Source organism: Podarcis erhardii (genome assembly GCF_964252035.2).
Source record: "Podarcis erhardii genome assembly, chromosome: 14".
NCBI classification, from domain to species: Eukaryota; Metazoa; Chordata; class Lepidosauria; order Squamata; family Lacertidae; genus Podarcis; species Podarcis erhardii.
In genome coordinates, this window is record NC_138503.1 from 50,822,262 (window position 1) to 50,841,618 (window position 19,357).

At 46.2% G+C, this 19,357-nt stretch overlaps 1 protein-coding gene across 5 annotated transcripts in view; it reads left to right on the plus strand.

Moving 5' to 3' along the window:
* ELFN1 (extracellular leucine rich repeat and fibronectin type III domain containing 1) overlaps nucleotides 1-19,357 on the plus strand; it is a 255,809-nt gene that overhangs the window by 191,822 nt on the left and 44,630 nt on the right. Inside the window, exon 1 of one of the 5 annotated variants that reach the window (XM_081839699.1) lies at nucleotides 757-971. The exons of the other annotated variants lie outside the window; for them this stretch is intronic. The gene's annotated coding sequence lies outside the window, so the exon portion shown is untranslated. Of the gene's footprint in view, nucleotides 1-756; nucleotides 972-19,357 lie in introns of those variants that run through there. 5 annotated transcript variants of the gene reach the window in all.

The window sequence follows — 19,357 nt, forward strand, 5'->3', positions numbered from 1 at the left end:
TCCGATATCCCTTGTGGTGGAGGATTTGCTTTGCAGACAGAAGGGCCCTGGTTCAGTCCCCAGTGGCTTTTCTGTGTTAGGGCTGGGAAAAACCCTTGTCTGAAACCCTGGAGAGCTGCTGCCAGTCAGTGTTGGCACTGCTGAGCTAGATGGGCCAACTTTCTACAGTGGTACCTCGGGTTACATACGCTTCAGTTTACATACGCTTCAGGTTACAGACTCCGCTAACCCAGAAATAGTGCTTCAAGAACTTTGCTTCAGGATGAGAACAGAAATCATGCTCCGGCGGCACGGCGGCACGGCGGCAGCAGGAGGCCCCATTAGCTAAAGTGGTGCTTCAGGTTAAGAACAGTTTCATGTTAAATACGGACCTCTGGAATGAATTAAGTACTTAACCTGAGGTACCACTGTATCTTCCTGTTTCCGCCGAAAGAGAAAACCCATTCCTCCATCAATTGCTTGTCTCCCCTGAAGCTGCAGGCATCGCTGCGCAGATAAGATTTTCCCCTGCCTTCCTTCTTTCTGGCCTCTTGAGTGATACTCTCCAAGTCCGCTTTGCTTGTCTCTTTTGCCCATTACCCGTGCATCTCGACAGCTGCATGTCCCCTTCGTCTCCCAGCCTCTATTGCTTCCTTGTTCTCTTCTGATGTCATCCTCCTTCTCTCTCTGTGTGTGTGTGCATATGTGCCTGTCTCTCTCAGACACAAGTGTGCACCGTTTCAGCTCATTCCTCTACGGCTGGCTCCCCTTGCTCTGTAAAATTTATTCTGCGAATCCATCTTCTCCCCGCCAGTGAACTGCTCGGCTGTAAATCTGACAGTTAAAGTGGGTCAGCGCGTATGGAGGGAGGCGGCCCAGGGAATAGAGGCAGCGGCAAGACGGAGAACCCGGGCGGTGATTGGCAGAAAGCAGCGCAAGGCAGGAGGACGATGGAAAGGGAGCTGGAGAGGAGATGATCCTGAAGGGAAGAGGTCAGGGAGATTTCTGGCTTCTCCGTTACTCCCCTCCTTATTTTATTAGAAATTAGCTAAATACGATTAAGAAAATCCCAGGGTTCATTGCCCTTTTTGTACAAAGGAACCAGACAGAGGCCACATTTGCAGCAGAGAGTTAAAGTGCTATGATACCGCATTAAACAGCCACGGCTTGCCCCAAAGAATTCTGGGAAGTGTAGCTTGTTAAGGTTGTGCAGAGTTGTGCAGAGACCTCTATTCCCCTCACAGAGCCACATTTCCCAGAGTTCCCTGGGATGGAGGGTTGATGGTTAAAAGGAGGGGTGCTGAAAAGTTGTAAAACAACATGGGAATTCAAAAGATTTAATATTGGTTAAATTAATATAATTTAGTTTTGCTTGGTGAATAAAGTGTGTGTAAAATGGCACAGAAATCGTGGGAAATGGTTGCCAAGTTACTTGGGGCGATATTATGATATGATATGATATGATATGATATGATATGATATGATATGATATGACCTGACATTTCAGAAGGTAAAATTAAAATTATTTGGTTTTCCAAAAGCAGTTTATGTACAAACATAGACTTACCAAGATAAATGCTGACCAATCACAAAGCAGTTTACGAAAATTCAGTTTCACCTGCTAAAACGACACACCCTAAACGACTTTTAGAAGACATCTGAAGGCAGCCCTGTTTAGGGAAGCTTTTAATGTTTAACAGACTATTGTATTTTAATATTTTGTTGGAAGCTGCCCAGAGTGGCTGGGGAAACCCAGCCAGATGGGTGGGGTAGAAATAATTAATTATTATTATTATTTTTAAAATAATTTTTATTAACCGGCCAATCAAATCAAATTAAATCACATCACATAAATTCTGAATTACAAAGCCGAATTTTAAATTTTGTTGGGGGGGACCCATATTTCAAGATCCGAAGGGGGATTCTGATCATCTTCTTGCTACTGCGTTAATGTCCAAATCAGTCCAAATCAATCCAAACAGAGTTCATAATTCTATCCAGTCTTATCTTGCTGTTTCCACATCACATCTTGTTCATATATTTTCTCTTTTTTCTTTATGATCTCTTCTGATAGTCTCCTTAAGCCGATAAACACCAATAATAATCCTGTGTGAATTTTTCCGTTCTTCCAATCCTCAAATTGAGATGGTTTCCATATATCATCGCCTTCATAGATAACATCGCTCTTTCCATCATTAATCTCGCAAAACTGTCGCTCTTAAGTCCCACTGAGGAGTTTCACCCACAATATAAAAACAGCTCTATTTCTCTATTTCTCCTCTCAGACTTAAGTCCTCCTACAGAACTTCCCAATATGGCGATGGCATTTTTAACTGCGTCATTCCAAAGCTCTTATACATTCCACGCTCTTCTTAAAACATGCTTTGGTTCAAAAGTTTATCTCCACACAGCCTTAAATCCACAGCTTAAGTCCTTAAAACAACATTTCTGACTCGTGAGGGGAGGGGATTCTTGTTTAATCACATGAGGAAAGAAAGGAAAGTTTTTTTTCCACTCCCCCATCAGTCCCTTTGCCATGTCACCCCCATTTCCCCCCTGCTTCCCCAAATCACTCCAATACTCCCCCCTCTTAGTTTTGCCACCTGAAAATGGATCACCAAAAGACAGTGACCAGACACTGCCTCACAGCCCAACCTACCTCGCAGTATTGTTGTGAGGAATGGGGAGCTTGAGCTCTGTGGGATGGAAAAGCAACAACTAAATAATATTTTGCACCAGCCTTGAGCTTCTTTAGCATTTTACAGAATTATTATTATTTTTTAAGTTCCAAGGTTAGCTGTTATCGCCAGGGGGTGGGGGTGAGTTTCAAAACTGCTCTTCTGGACCGATGTTAATCAAGGCTTAATACTTCCCAGTTGATAATGTCTGAGAGCACCTAAGGAGAGCGGAGAAGAAGGGATTGTTCCCTCAAAGCCTCCTTTCACCCCTGCGGAGCCCAGGCCTCCATTCCCCATCTGACAACAACCTTCACATCTAGACCTTGAGCCACAGCTAGCCAACTTCCATCTCGCTGCACAAAGCAGAGGGATGGGGGGGAGAGAAAGCCCATTTCCTATTGCCTGTCAACTATCAGCATGGGGCGATAACACACGCTCCGAAGGAAAGGCAGAATAAATTGTGCTCTCCCTGTGACAGTTACATCGGATTCTGGTCTGTAACAAGCAGGGAAGATAAGATATTAACTATCTGAGTGGAGAATATTGTTGGATCCGTTTCCTTCCAGCTCTTGGTGCTGCGAATCTCTTGCCTCTTGGCCTGGCGCTGAGGTTAAGGCATATAATTTCATCATTTCAGACTTTCGCGAGGGAAGGGGCAGGGAGGTCATTTGTCCTCCTCTCTGTGCATTAAGTGCCAGGAATCCCTCTCTGGCCCTGGGTTTGCTTGATCTCCTTGCCTGCTCAAAATTCACCCAGTGAGGCACAACTCACGGCCCCAAAGGCACTGGAGCAGCTTGGTTACAAAACCGTGATGGCTATTATTATTATTTTTAAGTGTGTCTGTAGTTTCTATATTTCATAAGATTCGCACACTCCCTGATCGCCAAAACTACAAACCCTAAAAGTGGTTTACATAGGGTTGCCATATTTCAAAAAGTAAAATTCCTGACACCCGCAAAGTTGTTTCGCTTTTTTTAAGAAAACCACCAGAATTGGGTTTTTTCCCCTGCTGCTTTTTCCATCCGTGTTTTCCCTGACATTTTGCCAGTTCAGGGAAATTCCCCTCTGACACCATGTCAGGACATGTCAGGGATTTTCCTGACGTATTGCACGCCTAGGGGGTTGGACTGGATGCCCGTCGGGGTCCCTACAATTCTGTGGTTCTATGAGATCACATCAACATTCTAGATACCTGGGTTGGCTTGTCGAAACAAAAATGTTTTTAGCAGGTGCCGGAAAAAGAGTACAGTGAAGGCACCTGTTTGATCTCAATAGACAGGGAGTTCCAAAATGTATTTGCAGCCACACTAAAATATTCAGTTCTTAGAAATGCAGCATGGGTATTTTGTGGCCCCTGTATCAATGCCAGTTCTACAGATCACAGAAGTCGAGTGGGCGGATCTGGGGCAAGGCAATCTCGTAGGTAAAGTGGTCTGCTTGCTCATTGCTTTATATACAAATAGTGACGCCTTGAACTGCGCTCAGTAGCATATCAGCAATCAGTGCAAATCTGCTGAGAAGGCCTCATGGCTGTCAGCAATTGTGCTGCAGCATCCTGCACTAACCGCAGCTTCCAGATCAAGGGAAGCTCCACAAATAGTGCATTGCAGTAATCCAGCCTTGAAATATCCAATGCATAATGTACTGTGGCCAAGCTTTAAATCATGCGTAGGCAAACTAAGGCTCGGGGGCCGGATCCGGCCCAATCGCTGCCTAAATCCAGCCCACGGACAGTCGGGAATCAGCGTGTTTTTACATGAGTAGAATGTGTCCTTTTATTTAAAATGCATCTCTGGGTTATTTGTGGGGCATAGAAATTTGTTCATCCCCCCCAAAAAAAATATAGTCCAGCCCCCCACAAGGTCTAAGAGACAGTGGACTGGCCCCCTGTTGAAAAGGTTTGCTGACCCCTGCTTTAAATGCTTTGTGCAATTCAGTGCCTTCCTTGGAAGAAACCCATTGAATTATATTTCTCTGGAACGAGTGGTGAGAGGACTGTCACCTTCCAGAAACTGTAAAGGGTGGTGACCCAGAAATATCTGGACTCAGAGCTTGTCCTATGCATCATCTTCTAATCCATGCAAGGTCGGTCAGTCGTCTTTTTATTCCCATATCACAGATTGGGGAAACTGAGGCCCTGAGAACTGCACCTTGCCTTAAGGAGCTTGAGATTTGAACCCAGGACTTTCTTATTAATTCCACTCAGCCTATTAGCCATCAAGCCACCTTCCATCTGTGTCCTCCTTTTGCCAGCCTCCGGCTTGGCTACTTTGATCTAAAACACAGAACTCGTTGAAATTCTCTTGTTAAATCTACAGAGCTGTGCAGAAATATCCTCTAGTTCAGATTTCAGCTTGAAATATTGGGGGAAACGAAAAGAACAGGGAAGCGGGAGGGAGGATGTTGGAAGCCTTCCAGCTAATCCATGCTTATCGGGATCCCAAAGGTCTAAGTTGTTTTTAAATGGCTGCTTCCAATAAGGGTTGTTTTCAAGCAGCTTTTATTTGGGGAGGAGGGGTTCCATAGCACGCCTGCACCCAGTCAGACAGCTGCAAAGAGGCCTGCTCTGGCTCCTTGAATATGCACGAGGATTTTAATGGATGAAGCCGGGTGATGTAAAATTACGTCCCTGTGCAGCTGGGAGGATTGGAAGGAGCATCTGAGGCCCTCACGAACTTCAGAACATCCTCCAACCAGGGCTGACAACATTATTAAATCTCTGACATTTTCAAAAAGCAAGACCAGAAACTTTAGAAGGAAAACTCTACCCATTAAGCTACTCTCAAAGTGAAGTGGACTGAAAAGCCGTTTTGGCATAATTCGGTCTTAAATATTTCATTTTTATATAGCAGCCACAAAGAATTATAATATCGCTGTCAATTGGTGATTAATGGTACTGCGGTTGATTAATCATCTGTTTAACTGATTAATCAATCAAATTCAAATAAATCAGCACCAATCAAAATATCAGCATGGGGAAACGTGAGCAGGGGTGGACTTAGAGGAAGGCAACTCAGGGGAGCCGGAGGGGGGTGGACCAGGCTTGGGGAAATGCCAGGCTCAGAGGGCACCTCCCTCCCAGTATGGTGGAGCTGTTAGGCTAGAACCTGTGAGACCTGGGTTCAAATCCCTACCTCACTGGGCAATCTTGGGACAGGCATTCTCTCTCAGTGTAACCTGCCACACAGGATTGTCATGAGGGGAAAAAACGAGGGAAATTGTTTGGGCAAACCTCAGTGCATTTGAGCAAACCTCAAGGCTGGCAGAAGTAGAAAAATATTTAAAGAGTGGGGACTCCAACAGCCCAATGAGGGCTGATCATGCTCAGTGGCCACAGAATTCTGAACATGTGTTGGTGGGTGAGTGGGAGAATGGAAAATTAAAGGGGAGGTGGAAGGGAATGGAGTATCTTGAAAAAGGGAATGGCTGGCTGGCTGGCAGGAAAACTGTCCAGAAGCACTCTCCACTGCAACTTTTTGTAGTGGGTGCTTACACTTTGGATGAAATTTTTTAAGAAGCTTTGAAGGGAGGGAGGGATGAAGGGAGGGAGAGAGATAGAGGTGATGCTACTTAGATGTTCAGGGAGGGTGATCAAAGCATAAGAAGCAGCCGGGGAGTTGGTTATGAGGCCAAGAGGACTTTGGGTCTACAGAGAAGTAGGAGGATTCATACTCACAAGTTCAGAAGCCAGCCTCGGCTAGGATCTTTGTCTCTCAGTCCTGGGTTCCCTGGGATTAAATCCATCCTACCCTGTAAATTTCCTTGCAATCAAAGGGTATTTTAGCTTACAATGGAACATTCACAGAATCCCCTGGTGTCCTGAGCCAATTCATTTGGAGCCGTTCCGAGCTTGTTCTCCTTATTAATACTCCTTGAGCAATTTTCTAAGGACCGGCCTCCATATCCTACATTAAAAAGAGTTCCTTCCTCTTTGATTTATGGATATTAAGCCATGCCAGGAGGCAAAAGGCATGGCACTCCTGCATAATACATTCGCTACAAAATTGATTTCCCTTTTTATTCCTCCTTTCACCGCAGTTCTGCCTCCTCTCTCCCTCATTCACACTTGGGCCACGATCCAAGGCACTTCCAAACCCGTTGGTTTCAGCAAGCTTACGCCCACTTAATTCTCGGCTGGAGCCTGACCTTTCTTGTGCAGAAAGTGGATGGAGTCATGTTTTTCCCCCTTCTCCCTCCCTCCCTCTTGTTTGTTTGTTTGTTTGTTTGTTTCCTTGATATCCCACCATTTTCTCCAAGGAGTTTGAGGTTCTGTACATGGTTCTCTTCTTCCTCATTTTAATCCGCATAACAACCCTGTGAGGTAGGTTAGGCTGAGAGGCAATGGCTTGCAAGTTCACACAGTGAGCTTCACGGCCAAGTGAAGATTTGAACCCTGGTCACTCCCAGGTCCTTGTCCAACACTCCAACCAATACACCACACTGGCTGTCAATTAATACTAGAACCAGGGGCCATTGACTGAAGCCGAATGATGGGAAATTCAAGACAGATGAAAGGGACTTCTTCACAGAGTGCTAAGTTAAACTATGGAATCTGCTCCTAGAAGATGTAGTCATGGCCTTCAACTTGTATGGCTTTAGAAGGGGGTTTAGACACACTGATGATCAGGCTATCAGTCACTGCAAGCCATGATGGCTATGCACTACCTCTGCTGTGTACGGCAGTCTGCCTCTGAATACTGATTGCTGACGGTACAAGTAGGAGAGCATTGTATCATTCATGAGATGTTTGTGGGGCTTCCAAGAGGCATCAGGTTGGCCACTGAGAGAACAGGGGGCTGGACTAGATAGGCCATTGGCCTGATCTAGCTACAGGCTCTTCTTACGTTCTTCTTCAGTACTTCTTCACTCAGCAAATAGTTCACCAGATGTGAGTGGCGCTGTGGTCTACACCACTGAGCCTCTTGGACTTGCCCATCAGTAGGTCAGCAGTTCGAATCCCTGCGACGGGGTCAGCTCCCATTGCTCTGTCCCAGCTCCTGCCTACCTAGCAGTTCAAAAGCATGCCAGTGCAAGTAGATAAATAGGTACCACTGTGGTGGGAAGATAAATGGTGTTTTTGTGTGCTCTGGTTTCTGTTGTGCCAGAAGCGGTTTAGTCCTGCTGGCCACATGACCCAAAAAGCTCTCTGTGGACAAACACTGGCTCCCTTGGACTGAAAGCGAGATGAGCACCACAACCCCATGGTCACCTTCGACTGGACTTAACCATCTAGGAGTCCTTTACCTTTACATTAGTTTACCTATGGAATCTGCTACCACAAGATGTTTTGCTTGGTCAGACCACATATGGAGTCTTGTCTCCAGTTCTGGGCACCACAATTGAAGAAGGATGTTGACAAGCTGTAAAATGTGCAGAGGACGGCAACCAGAATGGTCAAGGCTCTGGAAACCAAGCCTTATCAGGGATGGTTGAAAGAGCTGGGTCTGTTTAACCTGGAGAACAGGAGATTGAGAGAAGATATGGTGGCCATCTTAAAATATCTGACGGGCTGTCATGTGGAAGATGGCGCAAGCTTGTTTCCCCCAGCTCTCTAGGGCAGGACCCAGACCAGTGGATTCAAGTTACAAGACAGGAGAGTCTGACGAAGCATCACAAAGAACTTTCTGGCAGCTGTTCGAAAGCGGAATGGACTCGGATGAGAAGTTGGATGGCCATCTGTCACAGATGCTTGACTTGAGATTCCTGCATTGCAGGGGGTTGAACTAGATGGCCCTCGGGGTCCCTTCCAACTATGATTATATGTTGGGATGGCCACCAACTTGGATGGTTTAAAAAAAAAGGTATGAGCAAAGTCAGGGAGGATAATGCTATCAATGGCTATTAGCCATGATGGCGATGTTCCGCTTCCATGCTCTTTAATGCTTCTGAAGGCCATCTGCTGGGACGTACAAGGGTCGAGAGAGTTGCTCTTGTGTTCTGGTCCTGTTTGCAGGTTTCCCAAAAGAGGCACCTGGTTGGCCACTGTGAGAACAGGATGCTGGAATAAATGGGCCACTGGCCTGATACAGAAGGCACATCTTCTGTTCTTTGGTTTGATGCAATGGCGCTCGTTGTTGTTGTTGTTGTTGTTGTTGTTGTTGTTGTTGTCCCCTTCTCCTTGCGCCCTCCATCTTTCCCAACATCAGGGTCTTTTCCAGAGAGTCTTCTCTTCTCATGAGGCGGCCAAAGTACTGGAGCCTCGGCTTCAGGATCTGTCCTTCCAGTGAGCACTCAGGGCTGATTTCCTTCAGAATGGAGAGGTTTGATCTTCTTGCAGTCCATGGGACTCTCAAGAGTCTCCTCCAGCACCAGAATTCAAAAGCATCAATTCTTTGGCGATCAGCCTTCTTTGCGGTCCAGCTCTCACTTCCATATATCACTGCTGGGAAAACCATAGTTTTAACTATACGGACCTTTGTCGGCAAGGTGATGTCGTCGTCGTCTTCTTCTTCTTCTTCTTCTTCTTCTTCTTCTTCTTCTTCTATAAAAAATGGCGCTCTTAGTCAGTTGTTATTTCCACCTTCTTTCTATATCCAGATCTATTTCTAGGTTTCCTCTTTCCGTTAAACAGCCCACAGAGGATTAGACATATTAAGTGGAGATTCTTATCAAAGTCGGCATTGAATTTGAGCTTGTTTTTATATACATTTTTATAGTTGATGCTTTTATTGATGTGTTCAGTGTGCTTCATTGTTAATGGATTCAGGATGTTTCCTGGGAAGTGAGTCATAAATGAAAGAAATGAGACTACAGTCGTACCTTGGAAGTCATACGGAATCCGTTCCGGAAGTCCATTTGACTTCCAAAACCAAGCACAGCTTATGATTGGCTGCAGGAAGCTCCTGCAGCCAGTCAGAAGCTGCAGAAGCAACACCGAACATTCTGCTTCCGAAAATCATTCAAAAACCAGAACACTCACTTCCGGGTTTTGATCGTTAAGGAGCTGATTTGTTCAGGAGCCAAGGCGTTCAGGATCCAAGGTAAGACTGTACCACATACTCTCCAACATTTCTCCAGTGAAAATAGGGATGTTCTTCTGCATACCTACATTGGTCACCTGTAGCCAATTACAACCTTTCCTCCAAACCTACCTCGCAGGATTGTTGTAAAAAAAAAAGTGAGGGAAGGGATTAACTTAGTGGGACTTACCTCCAAGTAAAAAATGCTTAGGATTGCAGCGTAAGGCTGCACAGCATTCACCCAGGTACCTGGGAGTAAGCTCCATGGAATACAGTGGGATTTACTTCTGAGTAGGCAGTATAAGGCTCCATTTACAATAAAGGAATAAACACTCCCCGCATTTCCCAAAAAAATGGCTGACTGCTGAAGCATTGCAATGAAAGAATTTGAAGTCGGTTACATTTTCCTCCAAAATTATAGGAAGGGCTTCGTATGCCAGCATATGCCATTTCCTTCATTTGATGCAGGTATTTTATTTTCAGTGTGAACAGGACTCTGTTTTTGCACCCACCCACAGAGAGAGCAAAGGCTCCCATTTCCAAAAAGGACAGGGGGAATTCCTGATCTCCTCAGCACTTTTAATTCTTCTCCAAGACATGGAGGGTAGGAAACAGAGAAACCTGGGACATTCCAGGATCAAATCAGAAACCGGGGTGGCTTTTGTAATTCCTGGATTGTCCCTGGAAAATCAGGACACTTGGAGAGTGTCTCTTAGCCATGATAGCTATATTTTACCTGCATTGTTGGAGATGGTATGGTTCCCAATATCAGTTGCCAGGAATACCAAGTGGGGTGAGTGCTGTTGTGCTCATGTCCTGCTGGAGGGCTTCCCAGAAGGGGCATCACTAAGAGGTGGGCTGGATGGGGCTTTGGCCAGGGTCTAGAAGCCAGGGTCTTCTTACGTTCTCAACACCTCATGTGACCAAGATGTCAGTGGACTACGAGCCCCATCATCCACAGCCAGCTTAGCCAAATGGTCAAAGATGATGGGAGTTGTAGTCCACCCACATCTGGGGACCCCAGACTGAAGAACAGTGGTTTGGAGCTGAACAGATGCCTGTGGGAACCCTACAAACAGATCACAAATGCCAAAACCCTCTCTTATTGTTGATCCCCAATGGGATCAACAGTAGCCATCATGCCTTGTAGCCACTGACAGCCTCCTCTGCCATGGTCTGGTCCCTCTTCAAAGCCATCTAATGAGTGGCCGTAGCAGAAAGCTCCAGAGGTTAAGCAATGTTGTGAAGCAACATTGCTCCCTTTTCTCCATCTTGAATCCTCCAGTCGTTCAGCTTCTTTGAATGGCACCGTTACCTGTGTTTGCACTGTGTGTTCTGAGTGTCAGCTGTGTCAATCAAATATACAAAAGCCAGTGGGTCGGTTCCATCTCTTTGTTCACAAACAAATCCAAGGCAGGGCTATTAAGAAAGAGGCGAAGTCAGTTTCAATCACACACTCCCCTTTGACTTCTATGGCACAAAAGAGGCACGAGGGCAAATCTCTTCATGGTAGCCCCCTTTCTGTCAGAACTGAATGGTACTTAGTGCCCTCTGAGCAACATGCCATAAGTGTCACTCAAGAGGGTGCATTCCCTACAGTAGCACCCGTCGAGATCCATCAGGATTGCGTGTGGGGACCAGGTTCCTCGCAGTCACATCCTGTCAGGGTTGGTGTCAGTCAGATCTCCAGGAGGGTGAGGAGATTTTTCACAGCAGCGATCTGTCCCCGTCAGTCAGAATTCCAGGACCGCACACCTGCTCTCCTGTAATGGCCGTGTCAGTTTAAGTCACCAGTCACTAAAGTGTCAGAATTCATGCAGCTGCCTCAGTTTCTCTCGCTTCAGCTCTGCTTCTTTGAGGGCTGGGTTCCTCGGTGGTTGAGAAACTGATCCTCCTAGCCTGAGGGCGAAATAAAACCACATTAGCTCCACTGCTGCCCCAGGATCCCACCGGTTCGAGCTGTTTGGTTCAGCTTAAGCGATCAGCCTCGTATCGCAGCCTCTTTGGGTTCCAGGGTGTCTGTGCCATTCCGTGACAGATTAGATTTAGCCTGCCTCGGGTGGGGGAGTTTTTGGCTCTCGGGGAGACTACCACTCATTTTCGCTGGTAATAAAGGAAATTAAAAGAGATGCCTTGGAGCCTATAATTTATCAGGTTCGTTGAGGGGAAAAACAGAGCTTGCCCTTTCCAAATTTACTTTGGCCGCTGTTGTTTTGACACTTGCATGGTGTGCCGAAAAATCAGTCGAGCCCAACAAGCCACGCGGAAGGCTTCAGAAAAGAAAGAAGCCTCTTTCGGGATTAGAGGCCTGATTTATGCGCTGTGCATGAGTGCAAGTGTGTGTAGTGTTGCCAGACCTCCAGGTCTGACCTGAAGTCTTCAGGTCTGTCTGGCCTTCTCCAGGCAGCAGGTGGCGGGTTTGAATCTCCAGGTGGGAGAGAGTGCCCTTAAAATATAGATATTAAGAAGATTGGGGGTGCAGCTTGCAAACTTCAGCCTGCAGGAGGTGGCTGCAAAGTATAGCATGTGGGATCTGCCCTCCCTTGATCCCCTCTCCCAATTGACCTCCATCTCCAGGGCTTGCCCCGCGATACAACCAGGGGCCGCCCTCAGGTCTCAGGTTTAGAAAGCTCCTGACCTGGCAACCCTAATTCTGTTTGCCGCAGTACATGCCAGGCTTTAACTGAGGACCCCAACATGGCGCAGAGGCTCTGAGCATTGTCAATCTCTATTCTCTGAAATGGGTATTGCAAAGAACTAGCAAAGAGTTTTCAAAGATTACAAAGGAGTTGTAAATAGCTTATAAAAATGTATAAAAAAAGAATGCACACATAACAATCACAATACAACAGTTCAACAAACAGAGCTTTTCATCACAAAGCAAAATACTTGATTTTAAAAAATCATATCACAGATGCTTCCAATGTAATAATCTTCTGCATTGTCTTATAACTTTTTCAGAGGTGCATACATTATACAATCAAGCTCTTTGTTTGATATAATTAACTACAGGTTCCCAGCCAATCAATGCTTCCTAATCATCACTGTTAGTTTTATTATCTGAAGTGGATATTTCGTGATGCCCACAACAGTTTCTTAGATTCCAGATGCACCCCTGGAACCCAGTCCTAGAGGGAGATGCTAGTGACCACTCACTTCTCTCTGGCACACATCTAAGGCATGTTCCAGCATGTTTGCAAACATGCATCCCTAGTCACAGTTGCTGTAGGCATGAGGTTAAACCCAGTGGAGACTGCTGCCCCCTGGGACAGGTGGCCAGAAGGCAGTGAGACCCACAGTAGGAGGAGCCCGAATCAATGACAGGCAGAGCTAGAACCAATGATAGGCAGAGCTAATGAATGATGGATTTGTCTCCATCTTCCTCCCTGCTGAACCCTACAAAGGCAACACTGAGAGTAAGGAGGAGGAGGAGTAAAATGATTGGCAGGGACTGGATGTTAGTGTGAGAAAGCAGCATAGTGCGTGCTTAAGTGTCAGACTAGGAACTGGGAGACCAGAGTTCGAATTCTCACTCAGCTATTAAGCTCATGCCTTGGGCCAGTCCCAGCCTCTTAGCCTAACCTCACAGGGTTGTTGTGAGGAGAAGCATGTATGGCACCTTCAACTCCTTGGAGAAGAATCAATGCAAGCAAGCAAGCAAGCAAGCAAGGAAGGAAGGAAGGAAGGAAGGAAGGAAGGAAGGAAGGAGGGAGGGAGGGGGGCACTGGTTGAGGACAGACTTGGCTTAGTGGGGTGGAACCCCATTCCACCCTAAGGGAGCAGCCTCTATTGGCTAAACCAGATTAGGACAGCTGGTAGGTTGTCACTCAATTAAGGAACTCTTAGTTATCAGTTTCAACATATACAAAAGTGTGTGTCATAACTCATAACTAGACTAAATAATATGTGTTTTGCAGGGGGCTGGATGACCCTTTAAGTCCCTTCCAACTCTAAATTCTGTGATTTCATGTGTACTTTCAATTGGCCCTTGTTGATAAATCAACTAAAGTTTCAGCTGACTGATCTATTACTTAAATGAATTAAAGCTTTCTGTTCCAGGAACAAATATATTACTGTAGATGGTACAGTGGATATAGACATGTTCAGTTTTCAGGCTGAATCTACCAGAGTCAGAATGTGTGACTATCTGCTTATTTTTGTCCTGTTGTTGCTTCTTCTTCCACCTTTCTGAATGAGTCACAGGCACATGAGCCCACTCAGTGAGGAATGGACAGGTGAATGAGATCACCAAAAATTCTTGTGATTTTTGCATACCGCATGGATATATTTTTACATGAGCTTACAGTATAGAAATGAATAAATGACTTAACGTCATTGTCAAGGGCTTGAAACAGCTGAACCTCATCTCTACAGAGCATTGCTAGACCTCTAGGGCTGACCTGAAGTCTCCAGGTTTGGCTGCCTCCAGGTGGGCAAGAGTGCCTAATAATAATAATAATAATAATAATAATAATAATAATAATAACAACTATGCATGCATCTTCCAAGCTCCATCCCAGTATGAACCACCTGCAAATTATTGCAGACTCTGGGGTGAGAGAAGTCTGATCTCCTCCGCTCCCTCCTCCCCTCTCCCAATTAACTTCCATCTCCAAGGATGAGTCATGCTTAATGACATCACCTGGGATCTGCCCCTTGTGACATCACCTGGGGCACCCCGAGGTCTCAGCTTTGGGCCCTGAAATCTCAGGGTCTGTGGTGCTCCTCACCTTGCAACCCTAAGCTTCACAACTATAGATAGGTAGCCGTGTTGGTCTGCCATAGTCAAAACAAAATAAAAAAATTCCTTCCAGTGGCACCTTAAAGACCAACTAAGTTAGTTCTTGGTATGAGCTTTCGTGTGCATGCACACTTCTTCAGATACCTGAAGAAGTGTGCATGCACACGAAATCTGAAGAAGTGTGCATGCACACGAAAGCTCATACCAAGAACTGACTTAGTTGGTCTTTAAGGTGCTACTGGAAGGAATTTTTTTATTTTGTCTTCACAACTATGTGAGAGGCAGCTTTTTCCCCTGCCACAGGAAGGATAAAACAGTCAGAGGACCAGTAGAGATTTGGAAGGAAGAGGTTCTGAGAAAGTGAAGGATTGCTTCAGTGGAAAGCAACAGGGAACACTTTTATGGGCTACAACCCATTGCTGAGCCAGGAAAGTACACATCTTCCGGGGAAAGGTATTGAGGGAAGAGGGAAGGGAGAAAGAGCTCCATGGAGGGAGCCACGACCTCTCTGAAGGGCAGGTGAGGTTTGGGGGCTCTGAGACCCCTCGTGAGTTGGCTGCTGTCATCAGGGGAGAATTCAGTACAAGAAAGACTCTACAAGTGAAGGCAATTGAAAGCAAGGGCAAGTGAGGGACATTTAAGTGAATGTTGTATGTGCTGAAAAATTGCCCCCAAGTGGGGTGCTTTTGATGCTTCCAGAAATGTCCTCAAAAGCAATTTAACACAGCCCTGGAATATATAGGTAAAAGGACCCCTGACTGTTAGGTCTAGTCGCAGACAACTCTGGGGTTGCGGCGCTCATCTTGCTTTATTGGCCGAGAGAGCCGGCGCACAGCTTCCGGGTCATGTGGCCAGCATGACTAAGCCACTTCTGGCGAACCAGAGCAGCGCATGGAAACACCATTTACCTTCCCTCTGGAGCAGTACCTATTTATCTGCTTGCACTTGATGTGCTTTCGAACTGCTAGGTCGACAGGAGCTGGGACCGAGCAACGGGAGCTTACCCCGTCGCGGGGATTCGAACCGCCGACCTTCTGATCAGCAAGTCCTAGGCTCTGGAATATATATTCTGCAACAAAATACTTTTTGAAAAAATAAAGGGGAGGGCTAAATAGAGTAGTCATTCGCCTTGATTATTTGTGGGGATGGAAAAAGCTCTCTCACATAGACATATGTGCCTACGTCTGCCACTTCAATCACCCTTAACAGCAGGGCCCAAGGCCAGCTTGGATGTCCACCCACACTTCCTGGACTCGTGCCACACAATATCCCATCACTTACTTGCAGCCACAAGACTCCGGAAGCTGGAGGAGCCTGGGAATAATCAGGTGGGGGAGTAGACACACACGTATCTGAGCTACTTTGGGTAAAGAATGAATGAATCTCAGTGGTGGCGCAAGAGCTATTGTTCGCCCCTCTTTTAGTTGTGATCGCATTTGTTTTGCTGTAGAAAGTAAGGAAGCCTATTTATAGCATGAAAGCATTTGAAGTGCGGGTGGTGACTCCACCTCAACAGTGTTTACGTGGCTGAATCGCTCTGCTCATACCTGGAGGGAAGGAGAGTTGAAGGCTGCTAGGTGCTTTCCTCTGCAAAGAAATGGCACTTAGCTCTCTGCAGTCCGGTCTGGCCAGTTCCAACCCGCAGACCAGTTTGGGAAGGGGCCGCCGGAGATCTACAGGTTTGGTGGGTCTGCACCTACCCAGCCAGTCTTGTTGAGTCCTTCTTCAGGGATGAGAAAACGCTGCCGATAATCCCATCTATTTCCAATGTTCAGGTGCTGGCGTCGTGTTGCTCATGCAGCCATAAAAGAGAAGCACTCACTGCTAGGGTTGCCAAACCTCCACAGCTGAGCTGAGGTCTCCAGGTTTGCCTGACCCTCTCCAAGTAACAAAGGGAGGGCTTGCATTTTCAGATGAGTGAGAGTGCCTTTAACTTAAAATATATGTATTTAAAAGACTGTGCATGCAACTGGCATGAACCAACGGAAAATAATTGCACGACTATTGGCATAGTTAAACTCGCTCCTGTAAGAAGCAGTGCTGGCCACTAACCTTTAAGTTAAGAGAGGATTGGACAAATTCATGTATGATAAGGCTACAAGCCAAGATGGCTTTGCTCTCAGGCCCTATTTTCCAGGGACAGTCCCAGATTTACAGAAACTGTCCCAGTTTCAGATTTGATCCCAGAATGTCCTGCTTTTTCTTAGGACGCCCCTATAAATGTTGGTGGGTATGATAAAAAGGTAAAGGTCCAGTCGTGACCGACTCTGGGGTTGCGGTGCTCATCTCGCTTTATTGGCTGAGGGAGCCGGCGTACAGCTTCCGGGTCATGTGGCCAGCATGACTAAGCCGCTTTTGGCGAACCAGAGCAACGCACGGAGACGCCGTTTACCTTCCCGCCGGAGTGGTACCTATTTATCTACTTGCACTTTGAGGTGCTTTCGAACTGCTAGGTTGGCAGGAGCAGGGACCGAGCAACGGGAGCTCACCCCGTCGCGGGGATTCGAACCGCCAACCTTCTGATCGGCAAGCCCAAGAGGCTCAGTGGTTTAGACCATAGCGCCACCCACGTCCCTTGTGGGTATGGTAGGACATCTCTATTTTCATTGGAGGGTATAGTGTTTTGTATCCCCCAAGCCACTGGGTGGGGTTATCTGGAGGTTTGGAGTACGTTGTCAGCAGTACGCTGATGACACTCAGCTCTGTTTCTCCTTTACATCTGCAGGATAGAAATAATAATAATAATAACAATAATAATAATAATAATAATAATAATAATAATAATAATAATAATGGAATAGGATGTCCCTGTTTTCCTTGGAGGAATGCTGGAGGGCGGGCACTCAGTCCCCACAGCTGCAAGCAGCAATGCGTCCAAATACCATTTCCTGGAAACGGCTGGAGGAGAGAGTGATATTGTGCTTGGATCCTGCTTGCCAGTTTCCCACCTGCTTGGCCATTGTGAGACCAGGATGATGCTGGACTGGCTGGGCTACTGAGCTGATCTAACAGGCTTTTCTTCGGTTCTTAGGTTTCAGAAACCAGGGAGGATGTCCAGGTTCAGTCCTTGGCATCTGCAGGTGGGGTTGGCAATGTCCCTGCCTGAAGCCCTAGAACGCTGCTGCCAGTCCGTGTGGAAAACCCTGAGCTAGATGGGCTGACTCAGACCAAGGCAGATCCCTGCCTTCCCTCCTACGTGCTCTTGAGTGAGTCACTGAGGCTTTTCTGTTGCAAGAGATCTGGAATCTCAGCAATAATGAGAACTGAGCGTGCCTTTTTGTAAAGTTAATTCTAGGTTTTTTTTCCCCCTACCCCTACCCACTTATACACAGCTTCTTCCTCTTGGTTTCTTTTTGTCTTTTTTAAAAACTTCATCTGTTTAGTCATTTTCTTAATTAAATATAGATTATAGCTCTGGGACTAAGAGATAGTTATTTATTCATGAACGACTTAGGTTTTAAAGTCGGCACCGTGAATGTATTGTTTTTATGTCTGCTTTGGGACTGTGTGGAAAGCGCTGGGCAAAATCTCTCTGAATCAGGCATGGATCCACTAAAGCCCTCATCCTGTATCAACATATACCTGGCAGGTGGTTAACCCCATTGAACCCATTAGAACTTTATGCATGGGGAAGCTTAGAACTGCACTGTATGGTGTTTTAAGCAAGGATAGGGACATTGCTGGATGCTGTTGAGGTTCATGGTCTAAGGCCCATAAACACCAAAGAATCAAAGAATTGTAGAGTTGGAAGGGACCCCAGAAATCATCTAGTCCACCCCCCTGCAATGCAGGAATAAAATCTGCATATGCCAATTTACATGTCTGGATGCATGCAGAATTGAAATTCAAATTTCACAGAAGAAAAGAGAGCTAGTAGACCCTCTAAGTGTCCCTATTTTTCAGGGGTGTCCCTGATTTAAAGAAGCCATCCCAGTTTCTGATTTGATCCCTGGAATTTCCCACTTTTCCTTAGGATGCCCCTATTTTCATGGGAGAAATGTTGGAGGGTATGGAGTTATCCAACCCTGAGCCATCTGAAGGCAATCCTGTATAGGGAAGTTTAAAAAATAATAATAATGTTTTATTATTTTTCTAAATTTTAATGTTTTATTGTTTTTTGCTAGAAGCCACCAGAGTGGCTGGGGCAACCCAGGAAGATGTGTGGGGTATAAATAGCAAAATTATCATTATGGAATGGGACGTCCCTTTTTTCATCGGAGAAATGTTGGAGGATATGGAGTGCTCCCTGCAGGAGCTGGGACCGAGCAATGGGAGCTCACCCCATCATGGAGATTCAAACCGCCGACCTTCCGATCGGCAAGCCCTAGGCTCTGTGATTTAACCCACAGCGTGAATATTGCCCCTCAAAGACAAGCCATTCTGAGGTTGTTCCAGTTTGCTTACTGTTTTCCCCCATCTCCCTTCCTTAAGTGGGCTGGCTTCTTGCCACCTACAATCTGGGAGTTACCAGATAGCTCAGCTGGTTAGAGCATGGTGTTGATAATGCCAAGGTTGCAGGTTCGATCCCTATATGGGGCAGCTGCATATTCCTGCATTGCTGGGGGTTGTACTCTACAATTGTATGATGTGTGACTTGCGTTCCTTGGGCTCCTTCTGTCAGCTAGCAGCATAAAATGCCCTTCTTGATTACTGCGTCAAGAGCCACCCGACTGCCAATTGCCACTCCTGATGGCCACTTCTTCTCCTTGCCACCCCTGTCCGATGCCTTGAATGACCATGGTTGTCCTTTATCACTGCAGCCAGAATGAAAGGGGAGGATTAAACGCAACTTGCTTTGCACAGGGTGAAGCCGTCTACAGGCAGACTTGGACTTGTAGATCCATATCGCAGCTCTCGCCAGGGAGCGAAGTCTTTAATTTACTAAAAGCCTTGAGTTACACTGGCCCGACCGGAGTATCACAGCAAGCAATCATGCTCCAGTCCTACTGGGACCCATTATCATCTCGCTCACACTCTCAGCTTCCTTTCCCTCTGATGTT